Genomic DNA, 14,799 nt, shown 5'->3' with positions numbered 1-14,799 from the left:
TATGGAACATTTTGGGTAATATCAGTTATGGAATATTCTGCAGAATATTTGAGGCAATTCCTAGTGTCAGGAAAAGCCTGTCCATCCCATTGAGTCACACACAAACAACAGCAGAGTCAATTTTTCTTTTTCAAGACTACATGAACATACGACTCAGGTGCATCATGAGGCGATTCAGCCCTTTAAACGTGCTCTACCATTCAAAAATATTGTGGCTGATTTGATTGTGTCCTGCGAACCGTATTATAGAAATGACTGTCATTCAAACCCTGGGTCCTTGTCTCTGAGAGGACAGGACTCGGGCATTTATTCACACTGGTTTTCTCCAAGCCTCGGCGCAGGAGTAATTTTCGCGAGGATGGACTCACCAAACAATAAAGTTGTTCAGCTTTCCACTTTCATGTCATTTTAGAAGTATTTTACATCGACTAATCAAAAACGTGTCCTTATTTTATTTTTATCGATGTCCACTTACATTTAGTATGGCTAATTATTTCATTTGAGTCAAGTGATTGCATTTAATCCATCGCAGCAATTACTTACTACGCTAATTGTAAATAAAATGAAACAAGAGGATCTGTTTCGGTAATAACTCGGCACAAAATGAAGGAGTACGACTTTAAGTGTTATTATCCTTGGATCAATATCTGAGCTATGTGCAAATTGACATAGGAATTAGACAACGAGGATGTGAATGCGTGGCTAAAAATGTAGTGCATGAAGTAGTGGTTGCATTTCGTATGACTTTTGCATTAGAGTTGGTATAGAAAGGAATTGTATCACTGAGGCAGACTTTACCTGAACCGATCTGGGATCAGGATCTCAGCGGTAAAGTTGGACAGGGTGATCACAGTGACTGTAAACTAGTTTAAAGGGGTTGGGGATGGATGTGTTTATTAGTTTCAATTACAAGTAACAAGACAGTGAGTATGGAAAGGGACAGAAGTGTATCTTCAGGCATAACAAATAAGGGAACATCTACGAAAGGAAGGGGGAATGGAGACAACACAGGACTGAGGGTATTGGACTGAAATCCACATCGAATACAAAAGGAGGCATATGAGCGTCTGGTGTAGATTGAAATTGGCAGATACAATGCTATGTCTATCGCAGAGACTAGGCTTCAAAGGCATCAGGGATAAGAAATAAATATCCAAGAACACCCTTCCAAATTCAATGACAGGCAGACGGGTGGAAGTTTCCTTGTTCATAAGAAATGAAATAAATCGATCGACAGTGTGGGAAGGCGTGTGTAAGTGAAATTGAAGAATGCAAAAAAAAAGAAAGGCATGTTGCATGGACCTCCTAACAATACTCGGAATGTGGAATAAAAATGAACCAGGACATTCATTACTTGCTACCTTCCAGTCATATTTAATCTTCTACCCCCTTATTTCCCTTTTTTTGTTCTCTGTTGGTTTTTGTTAGTTTTCCAATCTTCTGTTTTTCAAAGGGAGTGGGAAGCCAGAGGATTGGGAAGCTTACTAAGGCCGAAAGTGGGGAAACAAAACAAAAAGCAATAAGGAGGGAGAAAATTAAATATGAAGGTAAGCTAGCCAGTCATGTAGAGGAAGACTGTAAGAGTTCCTTTCGGTTTATAATGACGATGCAAAGGCAAAAGTGAGGAAGATTTAGCCCACTTAAAGGAGGGAAGTTAACCATGGAGTCATGAAAATTGGTGCAGCTTTTAACGTGTACTTTGCCTCGGTATTCACTGAGAGAGAAATGAAGAAATTTGAGGTTGGGGATAGATATATGATCACTCTTGGTCAAGTCAGCATAAGGAGGTAGGAAGTGTTGGGTATTCTAAAAGGCATTAAGATGGACAAGTCCCCAGGTCTGAATGGGATCTATCCCAGATTCCTGAGGGAAACGAGAGAGGAAATAGGTGGATCATTAACAGATGCCTTTATAGCATCCTTGAATATGGGTGAGGTCCTGGAAGACTGGAGAACTTCTGATGCTGTCCTCTTGTTTAAGACGTGCAGCAAAGATAATCAGGAAATTATATACCGGGGAGCCTGACATCTGTGGTAGAGAAGCTACTGGAGAAGATACTGAGAGATAGAATCTATTTAGATTTGGAAGAAAATGAGTTTTACTGTGGTAGGCAACATAGTATTGTGCAGGGAAAGTAATGTCTTACCGACTTTATAGAATTATTTGAGGAAGTGACAAAATTGATCGATGAGGGAAGGGATATAGATGTCATATACAAGAACTTCATTCAGGCACATTGTAAGGTTCTGCATGGTAGGCTGATGGAGAAAGTGAAGTCGCATGCGGTCCAGAATGTCCTAGCTGGATGGATATAGAACTGACTGGGCAAAAGGACATGTAGAGTAGTAGTGGAATGGAGTTTTTCTAAATGCAAAACTGTGCTGGGACCACTGTTGTTTGTGATTTACATGAATTATCTGGAGGAAATTATAGGTGGTATCACTACAAAATTTGCAGATGACACTAATTTGGTGGAGTAGCAGATAGTGAAGGGGACTGTCATGTATGGATTGGAGAGTTAGTTTGAGAAATGGCAGATGCAGTTCTACCGGGCAAATGCGAGGTGATACATTTTGGAAGATCCCATTCAAGAGCAAACTACACGGGAAATGAAACGCACTGGAGAAAATTCATGCTTAGAGAGATTTGGGTGTTCAGGCCCATTGTAATCCGAAGGTGACAATGCAGGTCGATAGAGTTGTCAAGAAGGCATGCGACAGACTTTGCTTCATCCGATGGTTTATTGAGTACAACAATTGGCAGGTCATGTTACAGTTCTTTAGGACTTTGGTTTGGTCACATATGAAATAGGCGTACATTTCTCATCGTGACATTACCATAAGGTTGTGGATGCTTTGGAGAGGGTGCAAAGAAGGAGCACCAAAATGTTGCCTGTTATAGAGGGTGCTAGCTGTGAAAAGAGTTTGAAAGAATTTTGATTATTTCGATGACAAATACGGTATTTGGGGGTGGGGTAGAGTGGGGACTAGACTGCGATCGACAAAACCAGAAACGGTACAGACAGGATGGATAGAAACCAGCTTTTTGCTTAGAGTGTGAGACTCAATTATTAGGGTCACGAGTTAAAAGTGAGAGGGGAAGAGGTGAAGGGAGATATGCACGGCAGTTCTTTGCACAGAGTGTGGTGGGTGCCTGGAACGCGTTACCAGCGGAGGTGGTAGAGCCGGACACGATAGCATCATTTAAGATGTACCTAGATGGATACATAAATAGTCACGTAGCAGAGGGACACACAACCATCGAAAATAGGTAGTACCTTTAGGCAGAAGATCAGCATTGGCACAGGCTTGGAGGGCCCAAACGGCCTGTTCCTGTCCTGTATTTTTCTTTGCTCTTTGTTCTTTCTTTTGGCTGCTGGAAATGATGCTGGAGAAATACTAACAGTGAAAAGGAAATGGCTGAGAAACGGAACAATTACGATGTATCAATCTTCACTGAGGAAGACACAATTAATATCCCAAAGTTTCGAGAGAATGAGGAGGCAAAGCTGAGTATGGTGACCATCACCAGTGAAAACTTGCTAGAGAAACTGCCTGAAGATGGCTAAATTACTTGGACCACATGCACTACATCTCAGAGTTGTCAGGGAGATAACTGAACAGATAGGGGAGGCGCAGGTTGTGATTTTTCAAGAATCAATGAAATTAGTGAGGGATCCAGAGCAGTGCAAAAATAGATAACATGACACTCTTCTTTAAAAGGGGTGTAGGGCAAAAGACAGAAAATTACAGATATTATTAACCTAACATCGGTTTTTGTTAAGGTCCTTGAATCCATTGTGAATGATGAGATTTCTGAACATTTGGGAATGTACGGTAAAATGGGGCAAAGTCAGCACGGTTTCACTACGGGAAAATCATGCCAGATAAGCCTGCTCAAATTATCTGAGGAAATAATAAGCAGGTTAGACCAAGGAGAGCCAATCGATGTTAACTACCTGGACTTTAAGAAAGCATTTGACAACTTGACACACAGGAGGCTACTGAGTAAGATAAGGGTCCGTGCTGTTAGAGGCAACATGATAGCATGGTTAAAAGCTTGGCTGTTTGGCACAAAGCAGAGAGTGGGATAAAAAGTTTCTTTTCAGGATGGCAGCTGGTGACAAGTGGTGATCCGCAAGGCTAAGTGTTGGAAACACGATCTTTCACTTTATAAAGTAACGACCTAGATGAAGGAACTGACGGCATTCTGCCAAATTTTGCAGACAATACAAAGATATGTAGAGCGACAGGTAGCATTGAGGAGCTGGGGAGGCGGAAGAAGGATTTGGAGAAGTTAAGACAGCCGGAAAAGAAGTGGCACATGGAATACAAATTGGGAAAGCGTGAAATTATGCACTTTGGTCGAAAGAATAAAGGCATGTACTATTTTCCCAAAGGGGGTGAAAATTCAGAAGTCTGAATGCAACGAGGTTTGGGAGTTCGAGTCCAGGATTCACTTAAGGTAAACGTGTTGGTTGTGTCAGTAGTTAGGAAGGGAAATGCAATAATGGCGATTATCCCCATAGGATTTGAATATAAAAGCAACATGTGCTTCTGAGGCACTATAACACTCTTGTCAGACCACATTTGGATTATTGTGTGCAATTTGGGCCCCTAATCTCAAGGAAGAATACTGGTCCTGTTGCCTTTTCAGAAGGGGTTCACGAGGAAGGTCTCAGGAACGAGAAGCTTAAGAAACGTTTGAGGGCTTTGTGTCTCCATTCGATGGAGTTTAGAAGAATGAGGGGCATCTAATTGTAACATTCTGAATACTGAATGGTCTGAACAAGGATGGATTTTGGGAAGACGTTTCCATTGATGAGAGAGATAGGACCACGGGCACAGCCTAAGAGTAAAGGAAAAATCTTTTAGAACGGAGATAAGGAGAAACTTCTTCAGCCAGAGAGTGGTGAAACTGAGGAATGTCTTGCCACAGAAGGCTGGAGAGCCAGATTGTTGAGTAAATTTAAGAATAATATAGATCGGTACTTGATTGTCGAGGGAATCAAAGTTTACAGGAAAAAGCGAGAGAATGGGAGTTGAGAAACTTATGCACCATGTCTGAATGGTGTATTAGACTCGTGAGGCTGAATGACCTAATTTTTGCTTCTTTGTCATATGGCCTTATGTTATGAGAAAGAAATGGCGTCTGAGAAAGACATAACCGTAATAATCGTTGCGGATTTCAATATGCAAGTGTGCTGGAAAAAACATCGGCTGGTTGCGGATCCCAAGAAAAATGAATCCGTGAAATCTCCATGAGATTGTTTTCAAAGCAGTTTGGGTCGAGCGTACTTGCCAACAGCCACTTCTATATTTGTAATGAGACAGACGTAATTAGGGACTTAAGGTGATTGAAACCCGAGGGACCAGTGACCTTAGCAAATACATTCCATCCTGCAGTTTGAAATGGAGTGGATTGAGTTAGAAAATGCGTGGATTAAGTTAGATATAACGGTATTGCAATTGAATACAGCAAAAGAGAAAGTCACTGAGCCTGTTGGCCCTATTACAGAGGAACAGGTGGAAGACATTCAGCCTCGCGTGTCTGTAAGTGACTAACAGCAGAAGATCATTCAGCATGTTGAGTTTGTTATAGATGGACACAATGAGGGTATTCAACCTCACGATCCTGTTAAATATGAACTGGAGAATATGAGAAACAAACAAAATTGCTGAAATAATGTATCAGGTCTAACAGAGTTAACATTTCAGGTCCAGTGACCTCAGTGGACGGGAAATGTTAACGCTGATTAAATGCTGCCCTCTCCATATTTCACGTCAGCTGTGAAGAAGAGTCATAATGACTCGGAACGTTAGCCCTGCTTTCTCTCCATGGATTCTGCCTGACCCGGTGTAATATCCAGAATGTTTTGTTTTTAGTTCTCCCCAGAGTTGCTGCCAGACCTGTTGAGGGTTTCCAGGAACACCTATTATGTTTCTGATTTCTAACATCTGCAATTTTTTTCGTCTTCTTTGTTTTAACTGGAAAAGGTTATTCAGCCTCTCAAGCCAGTTCCGTCTGAACAGGATGAGGCCTTTCAAGAAGCGAGTCTGTTATAGGGGAACAGAAGGAAGTCATTCAGCCTCTGGAGCCACTTTCAAAGCAAGGGGTCATTTTGACCTACAAAGCTGGCACAAAGGTGGCACGGTGGCTCAGTGGTTAGCACTGCCGCCACATAGGACCAAGGTCCTGGGTTCAATTCCAACCTTGGGCAACTGTCTCTATGGAGTTTGCACATTCTCCCCGTGTCTGCGTGGGTTTGCTCCGGTTTCCTCCCACAGTCTAAAGATATGCAGGTCAGGTGAATTGGCCATGTTAAATTGCCATAGTGTTAGGTGCATTAATCAGACGAAGATGGGCGTGGGTGGGTTACACTTTGGAGGGTCGGTGCGGACTGGTTTCCACACTGTAGGGAAACTAATCTAATCTACTCTGAACAAAAGCTGTTAGACACGAACAGAGTTGGTCTTTCAGCCTGAGTATTTTACAGGGGAACAGAAGGAAATCATTGAGCCATCCGTTTCTGTAACAAACGATTATGAAGATATCATTCACCCTTCGGGTCAATTACAGAGACATATCAGGAGGCCATTCAGCTTCTCAGTGCCTTACATTGCTTCAGCAGGATGTCATTTACCCTTTCCCCTCTCATACAGAGGGACAGGATGAGATCATTCCTATTCTCCAGGCTGTTACAAAACGAGATTATTCAGCCGCTCGATCGTGTTGCAAAGGAACAGGAAGAGGCCATTCAGCCTCACGAGTCTGCAACAGAGGAACAGAAGGCTTTCAGCTTCATGAGTCTGTTCCATGGGAACAGGCGGGCGTAATCCAATCTTTGAAATCAAATATGGGGAAAGAGGAGATCATTCCTGCTCTTCAGACTGTTATAGAGAAACAGGGAGAGGTCATTCAGCCTCTTGGATCTGTTACACAGGAACAGGACTTGTCGTGCAGTATGTTGAGTCTGTTACAAGGGGAAGCAAGGAAGTCATTCTGTCTCTTGAGTCTGTTACGGGGAATAAAGTGGGTTATGCAGCTTGTTGAGTCTGCTACAGGAGAACATGAGGAAGTCATTCAGATTCTCGTGCTTTTTACTGACGAACAGGAATAGGTCATTCAGCCTGTCCTGACTATTTAGGGGGAATGTGGAAAGGCATTCAGCCATTCGAGTCTGTCACGGGAGAACAGGATTAGGCCATTCTTGTGTCTGTAACAGCAGAACATGAAGACGCCATTTACCGTCTTGGGTTTTTGATACAGGCGCAAGAGAAGGCCATTCAGCTTGTTGAGACTTTTACATGGATAAGGATGAGATAATTCAGTCTGTCAAGACTGTTACATAGGAAGAAGTGAAAGTTTATAAGGCTGTCATGTCTGTTATAGGGAAACTGGAGGAAGTAATTCAGCCTGTCATGTCTCTTACAGAAATGGAGGAAGAGGTCATTCAGCCTTTCGAGTCCATTAAAAGGGAACATGTGAAGGTCATTCAGTTACTCCAGTCTGTTACAGAGGAACAAGAGTAGGTCATTCGGCCTTTTGGCTTCTTACAGGGCGTCATAAGGAGAGCGTTCAGCCACTCGTGTATATCACAAAAGGACAGGTTGAGTTCATTCTGCCTCTCCATCCTACTATGGAGGAACAGGAGGAGGTCATTCAGCCTCTCAAGCCTGATAGAGTGGAAGAGGTGGTAGTCATTTAGACTAACTAAATTTTATAACGTACCCATTCATCTTTTCTACACAGTTTCTAATGCAGAGAGGGGGCTCATTCAACCCATTGATTCTGCTTCACAGGAACAGATAATGCTTACTGAGAATAGTAAACCTTTACACAGCAACCGAAGGGGATCATTCAGCCTCTTAAAACTATTCCACTGGAACAACATGAAGTTAATCAGCCTGTTAGTCCAGTTCCAGAGGAAAACGAAGAGATCATACAGCCCTTAAGAAAAAAAAGTCATGTGAAGAGATAAAAAAAAATAGTAAAACCCATTCCAGCCGTTTTTACAAAAACAGTGGCAAGTTATTTATAAGCTTATACCTGATTCCAAGAACATAAGGAAGCCATACAACTGCGCAGTACTGGTACACAGGCAAATCTAGCCACCATTCGGGCCCAGGATACTGTTAGCTATGACCAGGAGTAGCTGTCTTAATCGTAACAGTATGGAACACATGAAGACGAGGAGAAATAATAATATGTTCCCACTCTGCTCCCATCCGACTTCCCAAGCGAAATTCTCTAACCACTCTCTCATCCTTTCTCTCAGCAACAGTCACCATCCATAATCACATTGTTTTCACCTAAGAAAAATGCCCCATTCCCACTATAATTCTGTTCCATTAGCAACAGGCTCCATCCTCACTTCCTGAGCATTCTCTTGTTATGCTCCATCACGAGTCCCTTCCTGTTCACCTTACAACAGAGTCCAACCCCACACCCATTCACTTCCCCTCACAATAAATTCATTACCACTTCCCTAATTCCATTAACAAATTCTTCCGTCAGCATTCTCCATTCATTCCCCAAAAACAAGTTTCAGCCCAACCTTTGCCCTTTTCCCATTGCAACCCCATTGGCATGTTGCTTCCCTTACAACAACATCCATCAGCACTCGAAAACATGTTACCAAACAACAGTCTCCATCAGACTCTGCCATCCTCTTCCACGAACAACAAGAACCTGTCACACCCCAAAATTGTTACACTAACAACAAGTGTCACCCTCACTCCATCCTGTTCCATTAACAATAGCCGTCACCCCACTTCATTTGAGCCCCAATAGTTAAGTACTTCATTATCATTCTGTTATCCTAGAGATAGACAAAAATCCAACTCCGTGTCTGCATCTCTGGCAACAGTACCCAACTTTACTGCCATCCGGTTTCATTAGCAAAATACCCTACTTCCACAACTATCCTGAACTCCGGGCAACAGACTTCTTGCCGTTGCATTGATTCCACAACAGACTTCAAACCTATACCCTTCCCGTTCCATCAGCTACAGACTCAATCCTGAATATATTCCTGTGCCCCTCATAAAAGGCATCCATTCTAACTCCCATCTTGTTTGTTAACAATGGGTCCACAGCCACTCCCATTATGTCATCCTGGTAACAGGCTTAATTCCAACTCCCATTCTGCTCCCTAACAAGAGGATTCAGCCCCGGTCCCATTCGTTTCCATTATCAACAGCCGTGATTCCCACACTCATCTTGTTCTGCGACCAACGATATTTGCTTCAACTTCCATCCTGTTTCATCAGTAACAGGCTCCATCACATCACCTATTGTGTTCTGTTAGCAACACGATCCACTTCATTCCTTTCTTTATTTCCTAAAACCCCTTTCCAATCCGACTTCTAACCTGCTCTCCTCGCAACAGGATCTTACACCATTTCCATTCTATTCTAACAGCAACAGCCTCCATCCCCAATCACATTGTGTACCCCGAGCAACATATTCCAACTCCACTGTCATCTTGCTTTGGAAGCAAAAGGCTCCACTCCCAATTTCGTCCTGCTGCATTAGCAACGGATCCGAAACCATACCTTATTTTACTTTGAGCAACAAGCTCCAAACCTTCTCATACAGTTACTTTACTAACTAACCAATCCTAACTCTGTTCAAATAATTCTGTTCAAATTCTGTTCAAATAATATCAGTTTTCATGCCCACTCTATCCAGTTGCCCCAGCAACAGGCCCAATTGCCGACCATTAGGTTCTCTAGTAACAGGCTCTTCCTCCATTCCTGTCCTACTCCATTTGCAAAAGGATTTCTTCCTTCTCCAATCCTGTTCACCCATCAGCAGACTCCATTCTGATTCCCATCCTGTTTCCTGGCAAAAGGGTGCGTTCTCATAGCAACATTGACAACAGTCTCCAGTGCCACTACTTTTTTATTGCATCGAACACAAGGTGCATTCCCCACTCCTACCCTGTTCCATTAGTAACAGGGTCCATCCCAAATCCCATACTTCTCCATGAGCAATATCATCCACCCTCTTTCTCATCCTGCTTTGTTAGCAACACGCATCAGCATCACGTATATCCATTTCTATTAAGAACAGGCCCCAAATCCGCTCCTTACTACTGTCGTACTCCTATTTTGTTCCACAAGCAACTGTCTCCGATCCACACCCGATGCATTCCATCAGCATCAACTGCAATTCACATTCCAATTTTCTTACCCAAGCAACATATTCCTCTCTCATTCCCAACCTGTTTCCCTAGCAACAGGTTGTGTCCCAAATCCCATCCCATTCCTTATACAGCAGGTTTCATTCCCCACTTTCATCCTGCTTCATGAGCAATAGGCCCCACCCCACCCTCATCCTGTCCATTTAGTCTGGACTGCCAAAGGACCTTTTGCGACCTGACAAAGTTCCTTTTCTATCCGATAAAGGCCCCGAAGTGGCTATGAAATAGGCTATCTGCTTTTTCAAATGACTGATCCAACCTGACAAATGTCCATATACTCTCAGTAAAGGCAATGATCCAGCGAGAAAGGCCATGAATGGCCCCTATCCACTCTGACAAAAGTGCATATCCGATCTGTCAATGGCTCTTACATGGTCTTTAGAAGGCCTCAATTCCTTCGTAAAATGTCACCATCTGCTCCATCCAAGACCACTGTCCAGCCTGATGCATCAACAGTAGCCTCACTCCGTCAACCAATAGTTCTGCATGCTCTGACAAAGGCCCCAATTGAATCCAGTCAAGTACCTTGCATGTTATATCAATGCCCCCCATCCATGTTGTTCAGAACTGCTATGCCATTCAGAAAAAAAATGCTTCTATGTGGTCTGTTGGAGGGCCCAAACCTGACTCTGCAAGGAACCAACACATCTATAAATGTTCTCTGTCTGCACAGTCATAACCCAGTTCGCCTTGACAAAGTCTCCTATCCGGTATGTCAAAAGACCCAGAATGTCCGACAAATGCCCCAACACATTTGTCAAATGTTCCTATTAGCTCCTCCTATCCGGTCTAACCAAGGCACTTTGTGGTCTGACGAAAGATTCCAACTAGTTTATCAAAGTGACAAAGGCCTGATTTGATCTGCCAAACATATATGCATAATCAGGAATCCCCCGATCAAATCTGTCAAAGGCCTTTGTCCAGTCTGTCAAAAGCCCCGATTAAGCCATTCAAAGAATAAAGAACAGGACAGTATAATAACGGCTCGTATGTGCGGACTTAAAATGAGAGTCTTCACAGCTGTCGCAAGGTGAGATGTGGAAACAGAGGAACCTTCGTAGCAAAGTCAGTCAGTGCACGATTGAGCCACTACTGTTGGCATCATCTACGTTGTAAATCAGCCATTCAACCAACTGAGATCATCTTTATTCAAAAGCACCCATCTGTCTGACAAGACCTCCTATGTAGTCGATCAAATACTATTATCCACCGGGCCTCCATATCTCTGCTCCCAGCATCCCTCCACCAATTTTGTCCAGATTACAAAACTTACTTCACATCAATTTCAGTCCTGAAGAAAGTCACACTGAATTCAAAAAAAGCCATTTCCTTTCTCCGTTTCCACAGGTACTGCCAGATCTGTTGGTGGTTCTTCAGAACTTTCTATTTAATTTTCAGTGCCTGACACCCAATCGTGAATGGGAATGTGCTATGAAACAACTCACTAGAGGTGGATGTTTCAAAAATGCTTTCAAGAATGGGAGAACTCAGTGCATCACTTGAAAGTACAAAGTTGAAATATTTACACTATCTTCAGCTGGAAATGTCCAGTCGGTGATTCACCTCAACCCCATCCTGATGTGCACAGAATCACAGATGCCATTATTCAATCAATATGATCCAGTCCATCTGCCTTACTTCTCGACACAACATCCTGTTCATCATAATTTGCCATATTTTATGTTCTTAACCTCCAGAACATAGCATCCAGATTACTCTCCGGCTCTCTGATGTGTTGCAGCATTTGAAAATCAGACTCCAGCTCGTCAACTCTGAGCTGGAATTCCTCAAGTAAACAATATTTGTCACTTAGGGAGACTAGGAGCGCATATATCATCTCCCTGTCCCACTCCCTCTGTCTCTCTCTCTCTCACACTGCACACACTGCTTTCTGTCTCATATCTAGTACTCAGCACATTCGACTTTATCGTCCCAATTCTCTGCAAAGTTTTTGCAAAAATGTACTAACGTGTAGAGAGTTCTTTCCAGATGTGATACTTCAACGACCATCACGTCAATGTCCAATAGACTACTACTGACTGAACTGGACGAACTCTAGCACACATGGCTGCTCAATTGATGCTGCAGGACGTGGTGAGGGAAACAAAAAGGTAGAAAAATCTACTTGAACTCGTTCCCACCAATCGACCTGTTGCAAAAGCATGGCACCACGATAGGACCTGTAGCAGTGAATACAACACGTTCCTTGCGAAGATGAAGTCATTACACTGATAAAAGCCCTGCATTGTGTTATGTAGCAACATCACTGTGCGAAATGGGACAAACTTCAAACAGATAAATCAATTAAAACCTGGACTTTCACGATGCGCTCTGAACCATCAACATCAGCAAAGTGATAATCCACTGCAATATTTGCTTCATCATTTGGCATATACTCCACATTAAATTTAGCATGAAGACAAGGACTGAGCCAGATTCAATTAAATGTGCAGGAGCAGGCCAAGTCCACCCGGCTTGTCGAACAATGAGCTAGTAAATTCGTGGATCTAAAACGTACACATATTTGGATGAAAATGAGTGGAATGGACAAATAACATAAACCAAAAAGATTGCAAAAGCAATAGAATTAATAGAAACTCTGCAGTCTTGGAGAATACAGATATGTGTGTTGAGTATAAATGCGGGTATTTGAACCCTTATCAGCAAATCATCAAATGGTCAATGAAGAATGAACTCTGAAAATTAGTACAAAGGACAGCGCAATAATAGAAAAGAATTCAAGAAAAGTGCCTAGTTGGTGATCTATTTCGGTCTTTTCCTGGTATTACAGATGCCAGTCTTGAAATAATTTAATTCACTACACAAGATATCAACGAAATACTGCAGGTATTGCTTACTCTGGGACCCGACAACGTTGTAGCAAACATATTCAAGTTTTAGTATTTGACAGTAGGCATGCACATGCCAATCTTCTTCGGCGTAGTTAGTACACTGCAATCTACCTTATAATATTTGAAATCTCCCTATATGTCCTCTCTTCAAAGCTGAGAATAACTCTAACTTGGACAATTTCCCTCACATCAGTTTACATTTAGTCATGAGTAAAACAATAGAATGGAGGTCGACAGTGTGATCAAGTGGCTCTTCTTCAGCAATAACACATTCAGTCACTCTGTTTATGATTTACCAAGGCAACTTGGCTCTTGACATTATTAATAGGAATCTCTGAAAAAGTCTGCCATGACTGGAATCATACCTCGCATGTAGAAAGATTTTTGCACTTGTTGAAGGTCAGCCAAATGAACTAATGGACAGCATTGTATGAAATCATAGGTTTGTGCACTGGGCACAGCAGTGGAGGAATATTCAGTGATGGTTGCACAAAGTTCTGCACCACTCACAGATCCTCAGATACCGAAATAGTTTTATGGGAATGCAAAGTAGAGAATGGCTGAGACAACATTGGAAGCCTTCATTCTGGGTTTACTAATGGAATATGTTATCAGTTACATTGAGAAAGATTTGGAGATGGGTGATTTGATGAAATTGGTAATAGGAAGCATTAAAAATTAGAGACGTGATCAGGCCAAAGATTTTATGTGATCAATACCTGTCATGTCCTGTCGGTAAGTCTATACTTACAAAATGCATGAATCGTAAGTGGTGAGTGAAGACTTTTCTAATGTGTGTCCATATGCTGCAAAGCCGCGAAAGCATTCAAATCTGAGCTGGTAAGAGGCAAATAACTGTCAGTACACACAACCGTCACGTAACGACAATCTGTAACAAGAGTGAACTTCCCGTCCCAAGGTTAACCATTGCTGAATGCCGGATTATCAAACTTCTGGGGGTTCCCATTGGCCAGAAATTGAACTTTACTAGACATCATACAGCGGTGACAATCACAGTTCAGATTCTAAAAATCCATGAGGATTGCTTCACCTTCTAATCCTCCTATGACGGTCCACCATCTGCAAGATGCAAGTTGGTAGTGTGATGGAATAGTTTCTGCTGGCGAGAGGGACTGCAGCTCCAACAGCATTCAGGAACATTAAAACGTTCTTCTCTCACTGCAATCCGTATGTTCTCGTGGCATTACGAGATTAGCTATATATCGTAGTCTAGCTATCAATGTTCACGCCACCAAAACGTTATGAAACAAAATCAATTACAGATATCACTAAACTATCTGAAAACCATATAACTGAAGTGATGAGAGAAGAATCCCTAATATGGACTTCAAGGCAGCATTTAAGCGAATAAGGTATCAAGCCTGAGAAGAATGGGAGTCAAAGGGAATCAGGAGAAACAGTGTTATCTGGCAGAGAGGAAGATTGTTGTGGTTGGTGGGGATACGTTATCTTTCAGGATAAAGTTCACAGCCAGAGGTCAGGAGCATTTGACATATTTACTTCACATTCAAGACAAAGCACAAACACTGAAACAATTAATATCCAAATGCAATAAAACGCAGAAGGACAGATGTCCTTTTGGTCCAGAATTATGCAAGTCCTTAGAACACTTATAATTTTGAGGGATATATGATAGTTGAATACATTAAACCAGAATTATTGCGAGAATCATTGTAAAACGGTGAGTATCGTAATAATGGGTAAACGAAATTTGTGATA

The sequence above is a fragment of the Chiloscyllium plagiosum genome, chromosome 50 (assembly GCF_004010195.1).
Source record: "Chiloscyllium plagiosum isolate BGI_BamShark_2017 chromosome 50, ASM401019v2, whole genome shotgun sequence".
Taxonomy (NCBI): Eukaryota; Metazoa; Chordata; class Chondrichthyes; order Orectolobiformes; family Hemiscylliidae; genus Chiloscyllium; species Chiloscyllium plagiosum.
Note: the sequence above shows the minus strand (reverse complement) of the source record.